This window comes from Aquarana catesbeiana, linkage group LG03 (assembly GCF_042186555.1).
Source record: "Aquarana catesbeiana isolate 2022-GZ linkage group LG03, ASM4218655v1, whole genome shotgun sequence".
Lineage (NCBI taxonomy): Eukaryota > Metazoa > Chordata > Amphibia > Anura > Ranidae > Aquarana > Aquarana catesbeiana.
This window is the reverse complement of record NC_133326.1, coordinates 439,020,283-439,033,646: the sequence shown is the minus strand read 5'-3', so window position 1 is coordinate 439,033,646 and position 13,364 is coordinate 439,020,283. Positions and strand designations below refer to the sequence as shown.

The window sequence follows — 13,364 nt, the reverse complement described above, 5'->3', positions numbered from 1 at the left end:
CCTCCGCCAGGACTTTTGTAAAAATCCTCGGAGAAGATGACAGCCCGAAAGGGAGAGCTCTGAACTGGAGATGAAGGGTAGATTCCCCCAGTTTTATCGCAAACCTTAGGTGTTTCTGAGATGTTGACGCTACTGGTACATGCAAGTATGCATCTCTCAGGTCTATGGAAGCCATAAAACATCCCGGGGTCAGGAGATTCTTTACTGAGAATATTGTGTCCATCCTGAACTTCTTGTACCTGATAGTCTTGTTTAGAATCTTCAGGTTCAGGATGAGCCTGAATTTTCCCGACGGTTTCTTCACAAGAAATATGTGTGAATAGCACCCCTGTTCTAATTCCCCAGGGGGTACGTTCACTATCACCTTTTGTAGCATCAAGTCCTTCAGGATAGCTGTCATTGCTAGTGACTTTTCTGAGTCTCGGGGAGCCTGGGTTATGTAAAAACGCACAGGAGGAGGTTGAGAAAATTCCAGCCTGTAACCCTCCAAGATGGTCCTGAGGATAAACTGGCTGCTTGTTATAGTCTTCCACTGTAAAAAGAAGGTCTGTAACCTTGCTCCCACAGTTGGCTGACCGTCACTGGGTTTTTGGGCTTGTGGTTGGGGGGCGAAAAAGTACTCCTGACTTACCCCTCCCTCTTTGAGACTTCCAAGGCCTTTTGTAGCCTGCCTCTTTGGTATCTGGGGTCTTTCGAAAAGCACGAAAATTTCTGTTGCCTTGCGGAAGTACCTTCTTCTTTATAGGGAAAGCCTTCTTTTTGTCAGCTGTTCTGTCAAGAATAGCTTCCAGCCCAGGGCCAAACACTAGATCACCTTCAAAGGGTAAACCGCATAATTTTGTCTTTGAAGCAGTATCCCCTGTCCATGTCTTGACCCATAACGCCCTGCGAGCTGAGTTTATCAGAGCTGTGGATCTGGCTGACATCCTGATTGACTCCGCTGAGGCATCTGCTATATACCCTACCGCCCTTGATAACACCGGTAGCGTATCTAGCAGATCCTTACGAGGCGTCCCTGCCTCAATGTGGATCTTCAGCTGCTCCAGCCAGTGTTCCAGATTTCTGGCTACCACAGTTGAGGCCATGGCAGGCTTCAAATTTGCTAAAGAAGAATCCCATGCCTTCCTTAATAGGGAGTCTGCCTTTTTGTCCATGGTATCTTTAAGGATACCCATGTCCTCAAAGGCCAGGTCAGTATTCCTAGATACCTGGGAAAAGGCTGCGTCTAGTCTTGGCTTTTTATTCCAAATATGCGAGCTATCCTCATCAAACGGAAACCTTCGCTTGAGGGATTTAGAAAAGAAGGGGGCTCTCTCTGGATCCTTCCACTCCCTTTTAATGGTCTCTGATAGGAATTTGTGTACAGGAAAAACCCTGTGTTTTTCCTCCCCGAGGCCTTGGAACATCTTATCGTGTAGGGATAGCTGAGCCTTATCCTCTGTGATGTTAAGGGTAGTATGAATTGTTCTTAGTAAATCATCTACCTCCTCAAGGGATAACTTGTACCTAGAAGAAGGAGAAGAAGCTTCATTTACTTCTTCTGCTTCCTCCTCCGAATTTAGTAAAATGTTACTTTCCTCCTCCTCTGAGTCGCTGCCCCCTCTGGATGCTGAAACAGAGGATTGAGAATGTGGCACCACACTGCTATGCGCCGTTGGACGCCTATCTAGGTAGGACCTGAAGGACTCAAAGGTGTCTGCCAGTTCCTTCCTGAAAGAGCTTAGCAATTCGCTTTGTTGAGCTGCAGGACTAGCAGGAGCTGTCTCCTCCTTAACTATGTCCGTAATGCAAGATTTGCATAATACTTTGGGCCAGGAATCCCTCAGTAACCCCTTACAAGAGGGACACTTCCTTTTAACAATAGGGGAGACATGCTTGGTCTTTTCCTTAGCCTTCTGCAATATCCCAAGGGAAAAAAGACAATAGCTGAACCATATTTCACAAACAACAGTTTACATGCTGTATAAGGAACACAGAAAAAAACACCACCAAGGAAGTTAACCCTTTAACACCTATGATCTGTTCCACAGCCGGTGAATCACCCCACAGATCCACCTTAAAACATAATTAATCACTTATCCCTCCTTTAGTACTCAGGACCAAGTGATCTGCAGGCTCCCCACTTTTTTTTTTTTTTTTTTTTTTTAGGGAAGGGATAATAACTAAACATTATAAATGCCCATAGAGTAAAAGACAGAGACCAGTATCCCTGCTTACCTGAGCCTGGCTGATTGTTGTGGCTCCTGCTCCTGCCACCGCCGTCTGATCGTCCTCCATTATTGACAGGACACACAGCGGCGTTTGTGCTCTTTTATTTGATTTTCCCGGGCCGCTCACCGCTGTGAGGGCCGGAAATGAAATCAGCCATGGAGACCGCCCCCCCCTCCTGCGTTCCAGCGGCCGGAACCGGAAGCCGCGTCGCGCCGCTCGAGGCCCCGCCCCCGGTCGGAAATGACACGCTTGCCATCCGAACCCGGAAGGCGTGCGGCCCGTGGAATAGACGCCGCTCTACTCCACAGCCCTGCCACCGGTCTGTAGGAGCGGGACCCTCGCAGCCTGGCTCTCGCCGAGCATGAAGAGGAGGAGGCACCGGAGAATCCCCCACACGTCAGGGAGGATGCTGGGCTGTCTTTGGAAAAGAAGAAAAACGATCCGGTATGCCCTAACCTTCACCACCTGGAGAAAGCGCAGCACACCCCTGGTTCCCTGCAGCGCTTCCACCATGGCGGAGGAAACACTACAACTGAGGCCATGGTGGAAGTGTCCGGTCTTTAAAGAAACTGACTGCAGTGTTTCCTGGGAAAGTGGGTGGAGCTGCGCTCTCTCCAGGTGCTGTCCTGAAAGACGAAGGGAGAAAGTCGGGCTAGCTGACGACGGTGACATCATGTGAAGTCTGCCGCTGTTGCTTCTGGAAGTTGTGGTCCATGGCTGTGCGCTCAAGCTCCCTGTACGCAGCAGGTGGAGTCTGGAGAGCAGCCAGCCTAAATACAGCCATTGGCGTTGCTATGGGGAGGGGCGGGAGGGGCTGGGGATGTGGCTGCCTCCTCCACTCCTCCCAGACTCCTTCACTATGGATGATGCCGCAGCTGAAGCAGATAGAGGCGAGGACAGACACAGCAGCCCCGCCCACCCGTCCGGGTCTTCATCTGCAGACATGAGGCATGCTATGCAAGTTACTCTGCGCGCTGTCACTACATAGAGTTCTAAGATTCCCTGTGCCACCCCAACCTGCCCTATACCATCCCAACCTGCCACTATACCACCCTAATCTGCCACTATACCACCCTATACTATCATTTACAAGGGCTGGTTTGGGGTGCGCCCCATGAACGTGCGCTGCCTGCATGGTGCTGTGCAGCCTAGACAGGGTGGGGGGGGGGGGGGCGACACCATGTTTTACCGCACCAGGTGACACCAACCCTAGTGATGCCTCTGACCACAGCCAAGCTACAACTCCCAGTGGGATCTTCTTGGACACATTCGTGGCCGAGTCTGACTCACTGGCTTGGCGTGCAAGGAGGAGGATCTGTTCTGCTGAGCCCGAGCTGGCAGACGCCATCGGCCTATCGCTGAGGTCACGGTGAGAGACCCCGACACCCCCAGCTGACCCCCACATGATCATCCCATCTATCCCCCCTTATACACCTCATTTACCCTGCCCCAGTGCCCATCCAGTAACCTCAAAATAGCTCTCAACACTGGGAGCTGCCCAAGTGCTCGTGGCCTGTGGATCCTGCTAGGAGGTGGCTGCGAACCTGTGGGGTCCTGCTGGCCGCTGACCTGGGGGTCCTGCTGGCCTGCGGGTCCTGCTGTCCACGGCCTACAGGCCAGCAGGACCCACAGGTCCATAGCCAGCTCCCAGCAAGACCCACAGGTCCATAGCCAGCTCCCAGCAAGACCCACAGGTCCATAGCCAGCTCCCAGCAAGACCCACAGGTCCATAGCCAGCTCCCAGCAAGACCCACAGGTCCATAGCCAGCTCCCAGCAAGACCCACAGGTCCATAGCCAGCTCCCAGCAAGACCCACAGGTCCATAGCCAGCTCCCAGCAAGACCCACAGGTCCATAGCCAGCTCCCAGCAAGACCCACAGGTCCATAGCCAGCTCCCAGCAAGACCCACAGGTCCATAGCCAGCTCCCAGCAAGACCCACAGGTCCATAGCCAGCTCCCAGCAAGACCCACAGGTCCATAGCCAGCTCCCAGCAAGACCCACAGGTCCATAGCCAGCTCCCAGCAAGACCCACAGGTCCATAGCCAGCTCCAGCAAGACCCACAGGTCCATAGCCAGCTCCCAGCAAGACCCACAGGTCCATAGCCAGCTCCCAGCAAGACCCACAAGCTGTGGGTCCTGCTGGGAGCTGGCTGCAGAACTGTGGGTCCTGCTGGCCGCTGACCTGTGGGGTCCTGCTGGCCTCTGGCCATGGCCTATGTGACCTGCGGGTCCTGCTGGCCATGGCCTACAGGCCAGCAGGACCCATAGGCCATGGCCAGCAGGATCCACAGGCGGATCCTGCTAGGAGCTGGCTGCGAACCTGTGGGGTCCTGCTGGACGCTGACCTGTGGGGTCCTGCTGGACGCTGACCTGTGGGGTCCTGCTGGACGCTGACCTGTGGGGTCCTGCTGGACGCTGACCTGTGGGGTCCTGCTGGACGCTGACCTGTGGGGTCCTGCTGGACGCTGACCTGTGGGGTCCTGCTGGACGCTGACCTGTGGGGTCCTGCTGGACGCTGACCTGTGGGGTCCTGCTGGACGCTGACCTACAGACCAGCGGGACACATAGGTCAGTGGCCAGCAGGACCCACAGGTCCACAGCCAGCTCCCAGCAGGACCCACAAGCTGTGGGTCCTGCTGGAAGCTGGCTGCTGGACACTGCAGAGCAAACACTGCCAAGCATCTGGCAGTAAGCAGTGACTGGTAGCAAGCAGTAACTACCACTATATATACTAGTTTAATGTTCTTTTTGAAGCTTAAAAGCTCTTCATTCAGCTGCTCTTGTAGAAACATCTAGTGATAAGGGCATCAGCCTTTATCCCCCCCCCCCCCCCCCAAACCTCTCAGATGTAAGCCCAGTTGCCTTGTGCTTCACAAGGACGCAGAGTCCACACACGGCACCGACCGCTTTAGCCACGCCCCTTCATCAACCCGCCGCCCCCCTCTTTCAAAGTAAATCTCAACCCACGCGAACGGCACAGCTTCGGGTCTGAGACACAGACCAAAAAGAGGAGAGGAGGCTGCAGCCGCCATGCGGCATCTCTGTCTTCTCTATGAGAAAAAAGGCTTCTTTGTATATAACAAAAAGTAAATGTTTCTCTAAGAAAACCGCCCCACGCCCCTCCTCGAGGAGGGGGGGTTCTGAGCAGTTTGAGGTTATTACAAGCGTGCTGTCATACTGAGAATGTCACACTGCCCACTGCTTACAGGATGTAATTGTACCTTCACAGTACATGTACCCCCAGCCACTCAGTTTCCCCAATTGGGGGAGAGGACTAAAGAACCCCCTCCAGCTTCTAGGACACCCACGCTGTTGTAGCACAGATTGAAAGGGTAAGTGTAGTCTTACTTCCTCTAGAGGAGACTTTAAGGCATTACAATGTTACATATTGAAAGAAAAAGGTATAGGTGGACTTTGCAGTTCCTAAGCTTTTCTCTTACCTTTTCCTCGCTGCAGGATACTGCAGAAAACAGACAGATCCAAACTTCACCCATCACGGCTGGCAGCGTAGTTAAACCTTCAAAGACCGGGTCCCTTAACAGGGGTTCCACTAATTTGGACCTGTATAGCACCCCTCAGGACAACTTTAGGTAATGTAGCAAGACCAAAAAGAGTGCTGGTTCCTAGGGTCCAGCTCTCAAAGCGCTACAGGCAAAACCTCCTTCTATGCGAGGCCCAGGTACCATCCTGTGGCAGCAGTTGCGTGGATGGATCCAGTTGTGGAGGTTTTCTAAATGCAGCATGGATCCCTCCTGGAGCTCCTCAGAGCACATCTTCACTCGTGACCAACACCTTAGATGCTGGCGAAAAAACTGATGTGCTCCTGGGAGGAGGAGGGGTTATATAGGGAGTGAACTTCCTTGATTGGGTATACCAGTGTCAACACCTGAAGGTGGCCCATAACCATTAAATTACTTAGGCTCCGTGTCCAATGATGTAAGATAAAGAAAAGTGAGTACACCCGAGTGAAAATATCTAAATTGGCCCCAAAGTGTCAATATTTTGTGTGGCCACCATTATTTTCCAGCACTGCCTTAACCCTCTTAGACATGGAGTTCACCAGAGCGTCACAGGTTGCCGCTGGAGTCCTCTTCCACTCCTCCATGGAGACATCACGGAACTGGTGGATGTTGGAGGCCTTGCGCTCCTCCACCTTCCTTTTGAGGATGCCCCACAAATGCTCAATATGGTTTAGGTCTGGAGACATGCTTGGCCAGTCCATCACCTTTACCCTCAGCTTCTTTAGCAAGGCAGTGGTCATCTTGGAGGTGTGTTTGGGGTCTTTATGTTGGAATACCGCCCTGGGGCCCAGTCTCCGAAGGGAGGGGATCATGCTCTGCTTCAGTATGTCACAGTATATGTTGCCATTCATGGTTCCCTCAATGAACCATAGCTCCACAGTGGCAGCAGCACTCATGCAGCCCCAGACCATGACACTCCCACCACCATGCTTTACTGTGGGCAAAACACACTTGTCTTTGTACTCCTCACCTGGTTGCTGCCACACACGCTTGACACCAATTGAACCAAATAAAAGTTTATCTTGGTCTCATCAGACCACAGGACATAGTTCCAGTAATCCATGTCCTATGTCTTCTTGTTTCAGCAAACTGTTTGCAGGCTTTCTGCTGCCTCATCTTTAGAAGGGGCTTCCTTCTGGGATGACAGCCATGCAGACCAATTAGATGCAGTGTGGCGTATGGTCTTAGCCAGGGTAGGCAATCTTTTGAGCACAGTGTGCCAAAAAATGTTTTCAAAGAAATTGAGCGTGCCGATTTTATAACAAAAAAAAAAAAAAAAATGTTAACTTCACATTCTCAATCACTAAAAAGGATTTTTTTTATAAAGTAAACGCTGTACTACTTGAGTAGTAGTGAGAAATTAACAACCTGCACTCTCATGCCTCAGATCAGCCTCAATTCATGCCCCTTCACACCTCAGATCATTGTCCCCCCTGCACATCTGCCCCACCTCTGTAACCCCCTGCACATCTGCCCCACCGCCCTACCCCCCATGCTCTGCTGTCTCACTGCTGAACCATCTTCCCATCTGTCCTAACACTGAACTTATCTGTTCATCTGCCCAACACCGTACCTCCTCCACATCTGTCCCACCTCTGTTCCACTTGCTCTTCTGCCCTACCACTGTAACCCGCTGCTCACATGTTCCACCAATGTACTTCCTTTCTCCTCATCTACCCCATCTCTGTACCCCCTGCTCTTCTGCCCAACCACTGTATCCCCCTGTCCCACCAATGCACCTCCTTTCACATCTGCCCCCACCGCTGAACCCCCTTCTCATCTGCCCCACGGGGCCCTTCCTGCTCATCTTTTCCACCACTGTAACCCCTGCACATCTGCCTCATCACTGTACCCCCTGCTTTTCTGTCCCACTGCTCTTAACCCCCCCCCCCCCGCTTTTCTGTCCCACCACTGAACCCCTTTCTCATCTTTCCCACCACTGAACCCTCTGCTCATCTTTCCCACCACTGTAACCCTCTTTTTCATCTCTTCCACTACTGTACCTCCCTGAACATCTGCCCCACCGCTGTATCCTCCTGCTCATCTGTCCCACCTCTGAACCTCTCCTGGTCATCGGCTCCACCACTGTACCCTCTTCTCATCTAGGACATGTGTGAAATGCAGAGTGGTGAAAGAAAACAGAGATGACACATCTACCTTTCCAGGCACACTCCATTCATCGCATCCAGCCCACGTGCTTGTATGTGATATCACATACAAGCATCTGAAATGGATGCACAACGATGAGGTCAGGGGCATTTTCTGAAAGCAGTGGGCCTGTGTGCAGGATCATAAGTTGGGCCCCCACAGCTGAGAAAAAGGTTCAGGAATCATTTCAACAAAGTTCCCAGAAGCTCAACAGTAATTCCACAAACTGTCACCTGATTGTGGTTTCTCAACCACAGTGAAATTCCTTCCGAGATTGGTAGTGGCAACCAAGCGAGTCATCTTCCTCCAGATGGTGGACTGGGCTAGCAGGACTGTGATTGGTTTTGCAGTGGCCAATGACAGTCGTCCTCCTGGAAACAGGGACTGCTCCCCCTACCAAAACTGCACCCAATCTCTTCCCCATCACAAAAGCTGACGATCACAGCTACAGCAAAGTTAGAGACACAATATTTCCCATCTTTTACAATGTGTGGGGGCACAGTGCCTCCCCCTTAGTGCCGGTGTGGTGTGGGAAATTCTGAAATTGGAATGCATTAGTGTCTCACTGACACTTCCCTGCGCTGCTCTGCTGATGGGGAGGGAATAGAGTGCTGGCAAAAGAGGCTTTGTGTGCCGCAGGTTGCCTACCCACGCCATAACACAACAATGTGTGTGCAGTAAAGCACCACCACAACAGTGTGAATTTGGTAAACATCTAATGCACAACAAATATTAGTTATCCCCACACATCCCAAATGGGTAGTTTTGGAGGCGATTTGACTGATCAGAATGGCACTGCATTCAAAAGCATAGGATACATAAAGGTGATGCAGATATGTAAACTTTTCCCTCTAAAAATATTGAAAACATAAAAATCCTTGCCATTCTTGTAAAATAAAAAGGAAGGACTTTCCAGTAACTATTTCTGAGGGAGGGGGATAGGGGAGAGACTCCTGCCTGTAAGGGGTGGAGTCAATCACAACAGACTCCAACCGCTTTCCGCCCGTCATGCTCTAGGTGGGCGTCATATGACGTCCGTCCATTTAAACAGGGCGTGTGCACGCAGCCCTGTACCTTCAGTGGCGGCGTGTCATGGAGACACCGCTCGCCACCGATGGGGTGAACAGCCATTGGGCACGGCTGTTTACCACATGATTGGCTGTTATCCTTTCACAGCAGATCACTAAATGTAAACATAGAGCTGTAACAAGATGTTACCAGGTTCTCCTCCTCACACACCGATTGTGTACGAGAAGGAGATTGCGGCAACATCTCTTACAGTGTACACCAACACACACTGATAGCCCCCCCCTCAAAGTACCTGTCACAGTTCATATGAGTACCCGTCGCCAGGCCATCAGAGTACCCGAGTACCCGTCGCCAGGCCATCAGAGTACCCGAGTACGCGTCGCCAGGCCATCAGAGTACCCGTCGCCAGGCCATCAGAGTACCCGAGTACGCGTCGCCAGGCCATCAGAGTACCCGTCACCAGGCCATCAGAGTACCCGAGTACATGCCTCGTAGAATATACGTTGGGATGTTTGCTTTCCAAAATGGGGTAATTTTGTGGGCAATTCCACTGTCCTGGTGCTCCAGGGCCTTTAAAAGTGTAATAGGTGGTTGAGAAATGAGATGTCATTTATGCTCGTAGAACGCCTGAAGGTGCAAGGTGCTACTTCAATGTTGGGCCTTGGTATGTGGTCAGGCTGTGTAAAAGTCTCGAAGAAACAGCAAAGGCGCCTCTTAATAAGATGGAATTGTAACATTAAATAATACTATCTTATTAAGAGGCGCCTTTGCTGTTTCTTCTTTTCTTACATATCTGGAGTGGCTTCACCTCCCTACATAAGGCTGCCCTGCTAACAGACTGTATGCATCTCACGAAGAGCTTTTCATTGCACAAAGGACTTTTTTTGATGTGCATTTGAGGCTTATTGTTTACATTGTAACCTGCGCCGCTTTTTGTTGTTTTATTCCCTTTATGTGTAAAAGTCTCACACGTGTGGTATCGCCATACTCGGGGAGAGTAGCAGAATGTATTTTGGGGTGTAATTTGATGTATGCATATGCTGTGTGTGAGAAATAGCCTGATAATATGACAACTTTGTAAACAAAAAAATTATATATTCATCTTGCAAAGAATTGTGGGGAAAAAAAAGAAATAAAAAAAAAAAAAAACTTAAAAAACTCACCATGCTACTTACTTAATACCTTGGAATGCCCACTTTCTAAAAAGGGGTCATTTGGGAGGTATTTGTACTTTCTTGACTTGTTAGTGTCTCAAGAAATGAGATACACCTGATGTACTGAAGGCCAGATCAGATGTGATCAATTTTCAGTGATTGGCACCATAGTTTGTAGACTCTTTAACTTTCACAAAGACCAAATAATATACACACTAATTTGGGTTATTTTTACCAAAGCTATGTAGCAGTATAAATGTTGGCCAAAATTTATGAAGAAACAAATTACTAAAATTTGCAAAATCTTATGACAAAGAAAAAGGCATTTTTTTTTTTTTCACAAAATTTACGGTCTTTTTTTTATTTATAGCACAAAACATAAATAACCCCACTAGTGATTAAATACCACCAAAAGAAAGCTCCATTTGTGAGAAAAAAAGGACGCAAATTTCATATGGGTACAGTGATTGTTATTCAAAGTGTAAGAGCGCTGAAAGCTGAAAATTGGTCTGGGCAGGAAGGGGGTGTAAGTGCCTTGTATTGAGGTGGTTAAAATGTGGTCCCTCAGAACAGTCAGTCAGTATTTTATCATTTACGCAGACTGAAAAACAGAAGAACATAATAAGGAGGGAGTCCCTGCTGCCTTGGAAGACACCTAAAAAAATTTTCCCTAGTCATCTATCCAGGACGGCTGCTAAGAGGATAAGCAAGAACTTACCAAATTAGGGAGGGACAACTGCCTGAAGAACCTTTCTCCCAAAAGACTGATCCTGAGCAGAGAGAAGTCCAGGTGAATGGGTTCAAAAGAAAGTAAGTAACTTGACCATGTAGCTGCTTGGCAATTTTGGTCTTGCGCAGCACCAGTCCACATGGCCCAAGAGGAAGATAAAGCTCTAGGAAAATGAGCCATACGAGAAAACTGACAACTCCTACCCCAGGCTCTGCAAGACTCTTGGATAGATTGTTCATTCCAACACCGGGTTGAGTTTTTGGATACTAGATGACCTTTCCCTTGCAAGCATGCAAGATAAAGAAGCCTTTAAACTTTCTAAAACTGTGTTCCACGTACCGTATCACAATTAGACAGAGGATGGATGGAAGGAAAGAATGAACTCCTCCTTTTCGATAGAAGGGCAAAAACAGAAGGAAGGTAACAATACCTTGTCAACCATGAACGTTTGGCAAAATTTTAAGGACCCTGGATCAGTTTTGAGAACAATTCTGTTTCAAAAATCTGCAAAAAAAAGTTCCCCTGACAGACAGGGCATGGATCTTAGCAGAACACCTAGCTGAAGGAACAGCCACCAGTACAGCAGCTTTAATAATAGTGATTTTCAAAGTGTATGTGGGTTCAAAAGGAGCTTTGACCAGCCCCAGAAGAACCAGAGAGAATCCAATTTAAAAAAGGTCTTTACTGGAATGGCTCAGGATCTTGAAAGGGCTTTAAAGAATATGGAAACAAGAGAAACAAGAGGAGCTGGTCAAAGACACTTGAAACAGCAAATTTCAGTTATAAGGTGCTAACCAGCAAGACCTTGAAGCACATTCTAAGATGGAAGGAATTCCTATTGCTAGCTTTTTTTCCTGACACCAGCAGAAAAGACTTTCAAAGTTTTGCCACAGATGGCTCTGGTGACTCTTTCTCCTCGAAAGAAGAGTTTTAACCACTTTCTCAGTCAGGCCTTTTTTGGAGCTTTTATAAAGACCATCCCTGGGTGGCATAAGAGGAAGGGCTATCATAAGGCAAAATTGATTGGAAAACCAAGGCCATTTTGAGCAACATGGAGCCACTAAGATTAGAACTTCAAGACCTGAAGCATAAGCTTGAAAGTAGGGAATGCGCTCTTTCTCTCCCAGCTGGGCAAGATGGCAGTCGGCAAGAACAAGAGGCTGACCAAAGGCGGCAAGAAAGGTGCCAAGAAGAAGATTGTTGACCCCTTTTCCAAAAAAGATTGGCATGATGTTAAAGCACCAGCCATGTTCAATATCCGCAACCTTGGCAAGACTTTGGTAACAAGGACACAAGGAACCAAGATTGCATCTGATGGCCTCAAAGGGCGGGTTTTTGAGGTAAGCCTTGCTGACCTGCAGAATGATGAAGTGGCCTTCCGTAAATTCAAGTTGATTACTGAAGATGTTCAGGGCAAGAACTGTCTCACCAACTTTCATGGCATGGATCTGACCCGCGACAAGATGTGCTCTATGGTCAAGAAGTGGCAGACCATGACTGAAGCTCATGTTGATGTAAAGACAACAGATGGCTACCTGCTCCGTCTATTTTGTGTTGGATTCACTAAAAAACGTAATAATCAGATCAGGAAGACGTCCTATGCCCAGCATCAGCAAGTCCGTCAGATTCGCAAGAAAATGATGGAAATCATGACTCGGGAAGTCCAAACGAATGACCTAAAGGAGGTTGTTAACAAGCTAATTCCAGACAGCGTAGGCAAAGACATTGAAAAAGCTTGTCAGTCAATTTACCCTCTTCATGATGTCTATGTACGTAAAGTCAAGATGTTGAAGAAGCCAAAATTTGAGCTGGGCAAACTCATGGAACTGCACGGAGAGGGTGGCAGTTCTGGCAAGCCAACTGGAGATGATACAGGCGCCAAAGTCGAAAGGGCGGATGGTTATGAACCCCCTGTGCAGGAATCTGTTTGAGACAATCTGATTCAGCCTGTAAAATAAACATCTGTTCTTTAAAAAAAAAAAAAAAAAAAAGAAAGTAGGGAATGCATAACAGATTTGAAATGCCCAGAGATGGACCAATGTGTCTATCCCCAGTGCCGCAACCAGTCTGTTTAGGGAGAAAAATACCTTGGCGTTTGGTTGCCAGATCGGCCTGCAGGGCTTTCCACTTCTGTACTATTGCAACAAAGGCCTCTTGAGTTAGAAACCATTCCAATTCTTGAACTTGATGGTGGCTCAAGAAAGCTGCTTGGAGATTGGGAGTCCCTTTGAGATGTGCTTTTGAAAGAGACTGATGTTTTTCTGCCAACACAAAAATGCTGTCTGGCAGAATACACAAGAGAGGCTGAACGTTCATAAAAGCATTGTCTGACAATATCTGAGCATGCAGATCTTCCAGGTCTTGGTGGAAGGCCTGTAGGGCTTCCCATACGACCTGTAATCCATTGCAAGTCTCCACAATCAAAACTACCACAGAAGGCTTCCCTCCACCACCAGAAAGACCTACTGGCCCTGCTACAAACCGAGTTCCAGAACACACCAGTTAGTGTTCGCAGCCATTGACTGCGTGCGCTGATCGGATGCCGATCAATAGATTTTTTTTTCTGGCAT

At 48.9% G+C, this 13,364-nt stretch overlaps 1 protein-coding gene and 1 pseudogene across 2 annotated transcripts in view; one reads left to right on the top strand and one right to left on the bottom strand.

Moving 5' to 3' along the window:
• SEC24A (SEC24 homolog A, COPII coat complex component) overlaps window positions 1–13,364 on the bottom strand; it is a 233,736-nt gene that overhangs the window by 207,718 nt on the left and 12,654 nt on the right. The window lies entirely within an intron of this gene.
• Window positions 11,877–12,789, top strand: LOC141132431 (small ribosomal subunit protein eS1 pseudogene; annotated as a pseudogene).